This window comes from Hyperolius riggenbachi, chromosome 8 (assembly GCF_040937935.1).
Source record: "Hyperolius riggenbachi isolate aHypRig1 chromosome 8, aHypRig1.pri, whole genome shotgun sequence".
NCBI classification, from domain to species: domain Eukaryota; kingdom Metazoa; phylum Chordata; class Amphibia; order Anura; family Hyperoliidae; genus Hyperolius; species Hyperolius riggenbachi.
In genome coordinates this window covers 274,895,250-274,906,037 of record NC_090653.1, presented here as the reverse complement: position 1 = coordinate 274,906,037, position 10,788 = coordinate 274,895,250, and the positions used below count along the sequence as shown (strand labels likewise).

Here is a 10,788-nt window from a genome sequence, read left to right as displayed (position 1 = left end):
GTTGAGTTTTAGACTCCAATGAGAATTGCTGCTAACTTCACTAGCTCTGGTTATTTGCAAACTTTGCTTTAGATTTTCTCTCTCAATGACACATGGCCGCGCCTCCCCAACTTTTTCATCAAGAAAGAAACTGCCTCTCAGTGTGACAAATCCTGGGAACTCTCCTCCCCCTCTCTGCCCTTAGTTGGTACCGCCCTGCCCGCTCACTGGCTCCCTGTCTTCTACAGACCGTCCCATTTGTAGGGGGGTGGGTGTGTGTGTCATGTCGGAGTTCATTGACAGCCGCGCAAGTGGGGGGTGAGAAGGGGTTACAGAGTGAGGGAGCGCTGAGGAGCCCGGGATCCGGTCACGGCAAGGTGAGAGAGTGATGGCCGCGCTCGCCGGAGCCCCCCAGCCCTTCACGTACGAGTCAGCCGGGGTTAAGCAATGCAAATCCGGCAAGGGCAACCGGGAGACGGCGCTAATCCCGGCCGGCGTGCGGAGAGGACACCGGGGAGGGGGGGCGTCACTACTCCGCCTGTACCAGCTGTGTGTGACAGAGCGCTGCCTGCCCGGCCAGAGAAGGGTTAAAGGGGGAGGGAGTTCATAGACTCCCAACAAAGAATATGGCGAGAGGAGCAGGCAGAGAGTCAGTGGTGTCCTTCCTGTCCCGCAGCGACTGTCACCCCCCCACTCTCCCCCTTCCCCCTACAGACTGAACGCTCTGCAGCGCAGCCGTGTGTCCGACCCGCAGCCCGCCTGCTTGCCCTTCACTTGTCTCCTGCTGGTGGTAAGTGACCTTCCTGCAGCCAGACTCTCTGCACATCTCCCTGCAGCCAGACACCGTGCACACTTCCCTCTTTCCATACTCTCTGCACATCTCCCTGCGGCCAGACCCCCCCCCCCCTGCACATCTCCCTGCAGCTAGACCCCCCCCCCTGCACATCTCCCTGCAGCTAGACCCCCCCCCCCCTGCACATCTCCCTGCAGCTAGACCCCCCCCCCCTGCACATCTCCCTGCAGCTAGACCCCCCCCCTCCCCTGCACATCTCCCTGCAGCTAGACCCCCCCCCCTCCCCTGCACATCTCCCTGCAGCTAGACCCCCCCCCCTCCCCTGCACATCTCCCTGCAGCTAGACCCCCCCCCCTCCCCTGCACATCTCCCTGCAGCTAGACCCCCCCCCCTCCCCTGCACATCTCCCTGCAGCTAGACCCCCCCCCCTCCCCTGCACATCTCCCTGCAGCTAGACCCCCCCCCCTCCCCTGCACATCTCCCTGCAGCTAGACCCCCCCCCCTCCCCTGCACATCTCCCTGCAGCTAGACCCACCACCCCCTGCACATCTCCCTGCAGCTTGACACCCCCCCTGCATATCTGCCTGCAGCCAGACCCCCCCTGCATATCTGCCTGCAGCCAGACCCCCCCTGCACATCTCCCTGCAGCTTGACCCCCCCCCTGCACATCTCCTTGCAGCTTGACCCCCCCCTGCACATCTCCTTGCAGCTTGACCCCCCCCCCCCTGCACATCTCCCTGCAGCTTGACCCCCCTGCACATCTCCCTGCAGCTTGACCCCCCTGCACATCTCCCTGCAGCTTGACCCCATCCCTGCACATCTCCCTGCAGCTTGACCCCCCTGCACATCTCCCTGCAGCTTGACCCCCCCCTGCACATCTCCCTGCAGCTTGACCCCCCCCTGCACATCTCCCTGCAGCTTGACCCCCCCCCCCTGCACATCTCCCTGCAGCATGACCCCCCCCTGCACATCTCCCTGCAGCTTGACCCCCCCCCCCCCTGCACATCTCCCTGCAGCTTGACCCCCCCTGCAGCTTGACCCCCCCCCCTGCACATCTCCCTGCAGCTTGACCCCCCCCCCTGCACATCTCCCTGCAGCTTGACCCCCCCCCCTGCACATCTCCCTGCAGCTTGACCCCCCCCCTGCACATCTCCCTGCAGCTTGACCCCCCCCCCCCCCCTGCACATCTCCCTGCAGCTTGACCCCCCCCCCCCCTGCACATCTCCCCGCAGCTTGACCCCCCCCCTGCACATCTCCCTGCGGCCAGACCCCCCCTGCACGTCTCCCTGCGGCCAGACCCCCTGCATATCTCCCTTCTGCGCCTCTGACTGCGGTCGGACTCTCTGCGCCTCTGACTGCGGCCGGATCCCCCTGCGCCTCTGACTGCGGCCGGATCCCCCTGCGCCTCTGACTGCGGCCGGATCCCCCTGCGCCTCTGACTGCGGCCGGATCCCCCTGCGCCTCTGACTGCGGCCGGATCCCCCTGCGCCTCTGACTGCGGCCGGACCCCCCTGCGCCTCTGACTGCGGCCGGACCCCCCTGCGCCTCTGACTGCGGCCGGACCCCCCTGCGCCTCTGACTGCGGCCGGACCCCCCTGCGCCTCTGACTGCGGCCGGACCCCCCTGCGCCTCTGACTGCGGCCGGACCCCCCTGCGCCTCTGACTGCGGTTTCCCCTTCGCCTCTCCCTGCGGCCATGCCTTCTGCGCCTTGCAGACTCTGCCCCTCTTCCTGCAGCCAGATCCCTCTACCTGCTGAAAGCTCCCCTCACAACTTTTTCTTTTTTCCTCTTCTAAAAAAACTTTGAATAAAGCAGGGATAAAAAGATTGCCAGTTAGCAGCTTCTCCACCGGCCTGGATGGCAGAGGATCTTTCATTCAGGGTCATCTGGGGAAAAAAACTACAAAAGGGAAGGGCAGAGCTAGCGTTTAATCACAACTAGCTCAAGGGCACATCAAAGTGAATCATTTGTTTTAATGTTAGGTTAATAACCCGTCTCCGAGACAACCAGCGGAGCAACTTTGTGTCCTCCCTCCTGTGATGTGACATAGGCTGTGCCCTCCTCCTTGCACTGAACCCCCCCCCCCCTCCTCCTTGCACTGAACCCCCCCCCCCTCCAGCTCGCGCTCTGTCCGCACTGCACGTTACTTGCTGACCCCTTTCTGGTCTTCGCTGTACAGAGAAGAGTTTTCATCTTATTAGCCGTGAGTAAGTTGACATTCCCATCGCTTTTTATTTTGATCTAGTTACTGAAAGTAGGCACAGGGCTAATCAGATGTGGAAAGCAAATGATTCATTGAAAGCTTGATTCCTTAATGAAGTTTTCAATTAATCATTAGCTTTCCATGTCTGTTTAGCCCCATGCAAAGTTCTGGCTAGAAGTTTGTACAGATATTAGAGTTTTGTAGTTAGAAATTATTATTTATTGTCGTGGGTTAAGGCTAGTAGTGTCAGTACAGTCTCTACAGTTCCATCACTTAGAGATCGTTTTTGCTGTATTAGTAATTGGGCAACCACAAACGATTGCTATTAGGGCTGACCGCTGGTCCCTTGCTCATCACTTCTCTTCATAGAGCAGACTTTGGGCTTGATTCAGTAAACCGTGCTAACTGTTAGCACGCTTGTGAAAAGCCCCTCTTCACGCCTAAAATAACTTTGTGCGCAAAGTCCCGCGCACAAAACCTTGAACACGGGACTTTGCGCACGATCTAAATTTCACTGGTGCGTGCTGAGTACTTGGCACCCTAGTAAGCATGCCCAAAGCCTTTAGGCGTGCTAACTAGGTTAGCACCGCATATTGAATCAAGCCCTTTGTGCGCAAAATAATCACTGGTGATATTTTGGGTGATGGTTTAGGAATGAGGGCAGAGCAGCCTATTCTGTTTAGTGGAGAGGGAGGAGAGGTGCCTTTACTCTACCAGTTGTTAGTGATCCAGCACAGCACAGTTGGTTACTATTGACATAGTCATTGATATCAGGGGCACCTGTACTCCCGCTAGTTATTGACTTGATACAATCATGGCTGGTCTTTTCATGCTATCAGGCCTGGGCCCACTCGGGCACTTTCAGATCACTGGCAATCCCAAAAAGTGCTGTGCTAATGGAAGTGAACCCACAGCCACGATTGTGGTTTTGCCAAATCGCGGGTCTAGCAGCGGATGCGCGCCAATGATAAAGATAGGGGCGCTGCAAAATCCCTTTCCAAAAGAGATTTTTGTAGAGACTTTGGGCATATTTTCTGTTTAAATAAAGTTTAAACTTCTTGCTGGGTTTTTTGAGTTCCGCCTTCTGGTGCATAGCCCTATCCCCTTGCACAAGAGGTCATTGGTGCATCTCCATTTGGAGATGGAGAAGCATGTATGCCCTCTTGCCCTAGGGGTGGAGCTACGCATCAGAGGAGTTGAACATTCTAAACTTCATCAGATGCAACTGGTCGAAACTTTGTGCTTTGCACTGTGTTATTTGAAATGAACTGGCCAGTTGTCCTAAATCCAGGTCAAGACCCAGTCTTTCTGTTATTGTATTAAAGAACACCTTGTGTGGATACGGGTGGCAACTGGTTGACTCCCTGGTGCTGCAAACAATTGGGTTGCAACATTGAGGAACTTCACTATTGCTTTAGCCTCCATCCCTCTTAGTTCAGGTGTATTTTAAAGAGACTCTGTAACATTCAAAAGATCCCCTGGGGGGTACTCACCTCGGGTGGGGGAAGCCTCCGGATCCTAATGAGGCTTCCCACGCCGTCCTCTGTCCCACGGGGGTCTCTCCGCAGCCCTCCGAACAGCCGGCGACTGTGCCGACTGTCATTTCAATATTTACCTTTGCTGGCTCCAGCGGGGGCGCTGTGGCGGCTTTCCATTCCGAACTACACGGAAATACCCGATCTCATTCGGGTCCGCTCTACTGCGCAGGCGCAGGAAACTTGCGCCTGCGCAGTAGAGCGGACCCGACGGCGATCGGGTATTTCCGTGTAGTTCGGAGCCGACAGCCGTCAGAGCGCCTGCGCAGGAGCCGGGAAGGTAAATAATGACGTCACCGCTGCCTGGACTCCACGGAGGGCTGCAGCGAGACCCCTGACGGATGGAGGACGGCGTGGGAAGCCTCATTAGGATCCGGAGGCTTCCCCCACCCGAGGTGAGTACCCCCCAGGGGATCTTTTTATGTTACAGTTCCTCTTTAAGTTCGGTTTTACACTTGTTTGCGGGTGCGATGCAATGCTCCTGCCGCATCACAAAAAACTTGACTAGTATGACCCCGCGGCAGAGCGCACCGACAGGGTCATATGCATAGCGCCGCCCCCCACTCCTGCTGGGCAGGAAGTACATCAGCTCTCCGCCATTTATGTACGTCGCCCATAGACTTCCATCCTAAACACTGTGCATTAAGCGCAGTGCTTGCAGTAACGCGATGCACCCCTTGCGTTGGCTTGGATACCTCCAGCGCGCCGCAACGGACAGCAATAAGAGTGAGTCTCCATAGTCTTTCATTACTTTTGCAGCCCCTTGCTGTAAAATAGCCACACATTCGCATAGAATCGCACACCACTGTCGAGGTGCTGGATCGAAGTGCCATACAAGAAAATCCAAAGGATCCACACACTTTTGGATGAACCAAGTTCAATTTATTGATTCAAGCAAAGTAACACATGCCATTCTATATACCAACGATTCGTTTCGGGGCCCCGTGGGGTCCCCTTTGTCAAGGTAACAAACACAGAATGGTTCTTGCTGTAAAATAGGGTAACGCAATGTGGGTTTAACCTGCAAGTGTAAAAGGGCCCTAAATAATACTGAACCTGCTTTTGCAGTTCTGAATCTTGTTGAAGATAACCAGCCAATAATCACTGTAGTATAAGATAGATGGGTAGATGGGAGGTTACTCTTTCAGCTCTCGGCATTCCACTGACGAGATCTCCCTTTAGTCAGGTGCTCTGGCCCACCACTAGCTGCTTAATACTGAGGGCACCTCTGGTTATCTAATGCCAAGGGACACCTGTAGCTACACTTGCAATACAGTTTGGCGGAGGTTTTAAAGGATACCCGAAGTGACATGTGACATGAGTATGTACAGTGCCTAGCACACAAATAACTATGCTGTTCCTTTTTTTTATTTCTCTGCCTGAAAGAGTTAAATATCAGGCATGTAAGTGGCTGACTCAGTCCTGACAGGAAGTGACTACAGTGTGACCCTCACTGATTAGAAATACCCCTTTTTATCTCTTTCTTGCTGTCAGAAGGAAAGTGTTTTATAGTTAGAATTTCTTATCAGTGAGGGTCACACTGTAGTCACTTCCTGTCTGAGTCAGCCACTTTCATACCTGATATTTAACTATTTCAGGCAGAGAAAGAAAAAAAGGAACTCAGCATAGTTATTTGTGTGCTAGGCACTGTACATACACATGTCTATCTCATCATGTCACATGTCAGTTCGGGTATCCTTTAAGTCGTGGAGGGTGAAATCTAGGGTGCCAGGACATCTGTGCCTATAGGCTCCTGTGAGTGATGTAAATCTGGCCCTGACCCAGTCTTCCCTCTCCTTAGGTAAGTATCTGTTGTGGGTTAGCAATTAGCCTTAGTCTACATATTAGCGTCATTGGCTAAGGTGTTCCCCTAAGGGTTCCTTTCCATATCCAATGGAGGAGCCGTGTGTCAGCGTGGCTCTGCATTGCACGTGATTCCCCAGGGGGTGGTGCTTGCGATCCCATTCATTATAATGAATGGGATCGTGGGTGTAAATGGGCCAAAATGCAGGCAACCATGCGCTGCGATTCAGTGGTGAATCCCAGTGCATGTATGGAACATTAGAGAGTGCAGTCTATGCGCTCTCTGATGTCCCTGCGATCGCATTTCCATAAGTGCGGCTGGAAACGAGCCTTTAGAAGTCTCCATTAAACTGCTAACGTTATTTTATTCCGTTTAATCCTCCGCCCCTTTCTTTTTGTCCTATACGTAAAATAATCTGTTGAGTAAGAATGTGCTACATGCCTGGAATATGTTGCTGCAGTTTGCTGCCTGTGTGGCCTGACCTTGTTACTGCTGTGTCAGCAGCTGTCCAATATGTTATAATTTTACTGATAGAAATCAGTACTTTTCAGTTGCATTCTTACTGGTCCAACTGTAATTCAAGGGTAATCAAGGATTTGCAGCGTAGACAGTCTTGTAGTTGGAACAAAATCTGTGCTGTGAAAACTGGCATGTTAATTTTTTACACAAATCTCTGTCCTGTTAACTAAAGCGTATCTCCATGTTCCGTAAGAATTAAAAACAACCCTTATCGAATCATCATATCCTTTCTGTAGTGCTCTGTTTCATCAAGTATTCAAACAAGGTTACATTATACAGACATTCCTGTGATTATACTCAACCTCTCCATAAGCTTCACTGAGACAGGTGCCTGCATGGCTGTCAGTTGTTACTGACATGGGAGTTCTTAAAGGACAACTGAAGTGAAAAGGATATGGAGGCTGCCATATTTCCTTCCTTTCAAGCAATACTAGTTGCCTGGCTATCCTGCCGATCCTCTGCCATTGATAATTTATAACCATAGACCCTGCACAAGCATGCATCAGATCAGGCGTTTCTGACATTGTCAGTTCTGATAAGATTAGCTGCATGCCTGTTTATGGAGTGATTCTGTACTGCAGCCAAACAGAGCAGCAGGACTACCAGGCAACCGGTATTGTTTAAAAGGAAATAAATATGGCTGCCTCCATATTAGGCCTGAAAGATAAATCAAATTTAAACCAAAATCACGATCACCAAGATCACAATTTCGGAATCGTCAAAGTGGCGGTTATCGTGATGACGTCATTTCCGCATGGGGGAAGTTTAAAGACACTGCTTCAAACTTCCCCCAAGACCTGGCTTATGCTGCCCGCAGTGTTGGTCATACCTTCCGTACGAGTCCAACGCTGTCCGTCCTCTCGCCGTCTGCCGGTGTTGTGTCTGATTGCGCTGCCTGTGGATTTGCGCTGCCCCGCATGCGCAGTAGGAGACTGTGCGGCCACATTTCCTATAGAATGATGCTGCAGGAGGTAAAATACTAAATATCTCCGCTCCCACACCTCTTACACTCCCCAAATTTTCAGGGTAGGGAGGGGACCCCCTGAACTACCTCTATGCCAAATTGCAGCCCCCGAGAACCGCTGGTTCCCGAGATAGGTTTCTCTAATCCATCTCCTGAACCAGCGGGTCTCGGGGGCTGCAATTGGGCATAGAGGTCGTTCGGGGGGTCCCCTCCCTACCCTGAAAATTTGGGGAGTGTAAGAGGTGTGGGAGCGGAGATATTTAGTATTTTATCTCCAGCAGCATCATTAAAGGGATACTGTAGGGGGGTCGGGGGAAAATGAGCTGAACTTACCCGGGGCTTCTAATGGTCCCCCGCAGACATCCTGTGTTGGCGCAGCTGCTCACCGATGCTCCGGTCCCGCCTCCAGTTCACTTCTGGAATTTCTGACTTTAAAGTCAGAAAACCACTGCGCCTGCACGCCCGTGTCCTCGCTCCCGCTGATGTCACCAGGAGTGTACTGCGCAGACACAGACCATACTGGGCCTGCGCTGTGCGCTCTTGATGACATTAGCAGGATCGAGGACACGGCAACGCAGGCGCAGTGGTTTTCAGACTTTAAAGTCTGAAATTCCAGAAGTGAGCCGGAGGCGGGGCCAGAGCATTGGGGAGTGGCTGCACGGGCACAGGATGTCTGCGGGGGACGGTTAGAAGCCCCAGGTAAGTTCAACTCATTTTACCCTGACCCCCCTACAGTATCCCTTTAACTTCACACTGAGCATGCGTGCTACTCAGTGTGGAAGGGAGCTTCCGGGCAGCGCAATCAGATATTACACCGGCTCTTGTGCACAGCATACTTCCTGGTTCCTGTATATCACATGACATACAGGAAGTATGCCATGCATTAGAGCCTGCAGGAGGCGAAGGTTTATCCAGCACTGCCGCAGCTTGGGGGACAGCGGGCACAGAGAGAGACAAAAGGGACACAAAGGGGGCAAGAGACAGACCCAGAGGGGGCAGAGAATGAGAGCGAGAGAGACTAAGGGGGTAAAAAGGGGCACAGAGAAACACAAAGGGGCAAAAAGACGGGGCACAAAGAGACAGGGAACAGAGAGGCAGAGGAGGAACAAAGCTTAATTTGAAGGAAATCGTGAATCAAATCAAAATCGTGATTTGGAGCAGAAATCGCTCAATTCATTTGTTTTCTAAAATCGTTCAGGCCTACTCCATATTCTCACATCCGTTGTTCTTTGAATGCGTTGTATGCAGAGCCAGAACCCTCCGGATGTGAGAATCCATCCTACCTGTAAAATGAATGTCATTGCAATAAACCCTGTTTACTACCTTATAAAGGTCCCTGGTGTCTAGCATACCCCCCCCCCCCCCCCCATACAGTTCCCTAGTGTCTAGTGGCCTCTGTCCCTTAACCATGTAGATAAAAAAGGATGGGGGGGGGGGTGAGCTGTCACCCTAACCAAAAAAACAAAACACAAGGGAGACCAAGGGGGCCCAAATGGTGAAGTACGTCACACTCAATAGATGGTATACGGAGTGTATTCACAAAGGGAGGTTTAAAGGGGCAACCAACCACTGCAGGCAGGTGGAGATCTGTAAACCCCAACTCCACTCAGGGGTCCCGGTCAGCCGAAAGTGGTTGCACCTTTCAAGGAAAAAAGGGTCCTACCTTATTTATTTTATAAGATTTTATTTCATTTTATTATCCTTTGAGTGCATTTTCATCCTGTTTGTTCTATTAACCATGTGGCTTCATATTTTCAGTGCTCAGGTGCTCGCATGCCAAACATAATTCAGAGTGTAGAAACCACTTGTGGGCCTGGTTTGGTGGCACTGTGAGACAGACTTGGCCCATGGCCCAGATTTTAACTTGAGAATACTAATTCAAAGCAGGACCCCCACCACCTTCCTAATAGTGACAGGGATCCCCGGAAGTTAAAGCGATGACATCACACTGGGGTCCCTTTCAGTCTCTGGAGACAGGCCTCCACGTCAACAGAGCGGCTTAGCTACCTATGCTGACAACTGGGAGGAAGGGTGGCACTTGCACAATTCAGCCCCACCCATTGGTGATTGGAGGAGAGGTGTGGTTGTTAAAGTTACAGACCTATACCTAATATGATGAGTGGCTGGGACCCTCTGGCTACGGAAAGTTTGCAGGTATGCTGTGAGAGTTGGCTGAGGGAAGTTTAGAAAAAAAAATCTCCTGATGGAACTGCCCCCTTGGAATTGCGGGCATGACTGGTTTTCTTCAAAATTTGGCCTAGGCACACCCACCTGAACTGCCGCAGCCTTCCCCAGCTTGGCAGCCACGGCCTAATCAAAGGCTTCTGAGCTGATGGCAGGCTGCAGCAATGCAGGTGGAGGTTTCTAAAGAGCTTCAGCACACTTCGGAAACTTGGCTGCGATGGCGTTCCTTAAAGCGGTACGATCAGCCATACTATTCCAGGGAAAAAAAAACATATATAAGTAGATAAATACTTGATCTACTTACATAACACATGTATTTTACTGTCCACGTTTTGATTTCAGTGAATGTTATATAGTAAATGACGAGAATTCTGTTCCTGGTGGGGGCCATGTCTTTTGCCCACGGTTAAGGCTAACTCGTGATGTCATTTCTGCCCTTTACTTTTTTTCTTGTCTCCTCCAATCACTGAGTCACCTCAGCCTTGCTTGTAAACACAAGTGAGTAGGGGATTAGGTTTCAGATAAGCAGCAGACAGAGAAATAAAGGGAAGAGGAGGAATAGATTATAGATTAAAAAGAACCCCCAGCATGCAATTCGTTGGCACTGACTACTAAAGAGTCAGTGCTCCTAAGGTATATGATAACTCCAAATCATAACGGCAGAAAACGTTTTGAATGCAGGATTAGCATCTTTATCACTTAATACACTCAGACCAGTTGCTGTTGAAATTTGATTTTTATGGTGACGATACCGCTTTAAGAGGGCAGAGCTTCACCTAAGTTTCACCCTAAGACACACTACCCCAC

General features: G+C 51.8%; 1 long non-coding RNA gene across 1 annotated transcript in view; it reads left to right on the top strand.

Annotated features, from left to right (window-relative positions):
• The first annotated feature begins 259 nt into the window (after window positions 1–259).
• Window positions 260–10,788, top strand: part of LOC137528570 (uncharacterized) — a 71,058-nt gene continuing 60,529 nt past the window's right edge. Inside the window, exon 1 of the long non-coding RNA XR_011023426.1 lies at window positions 260–356. This is a non-coding gene — a long non-coding RNA (uncharacterized lncRNA). The remainder of the gene's footprint in view (window positions 357–10,788) is intronic.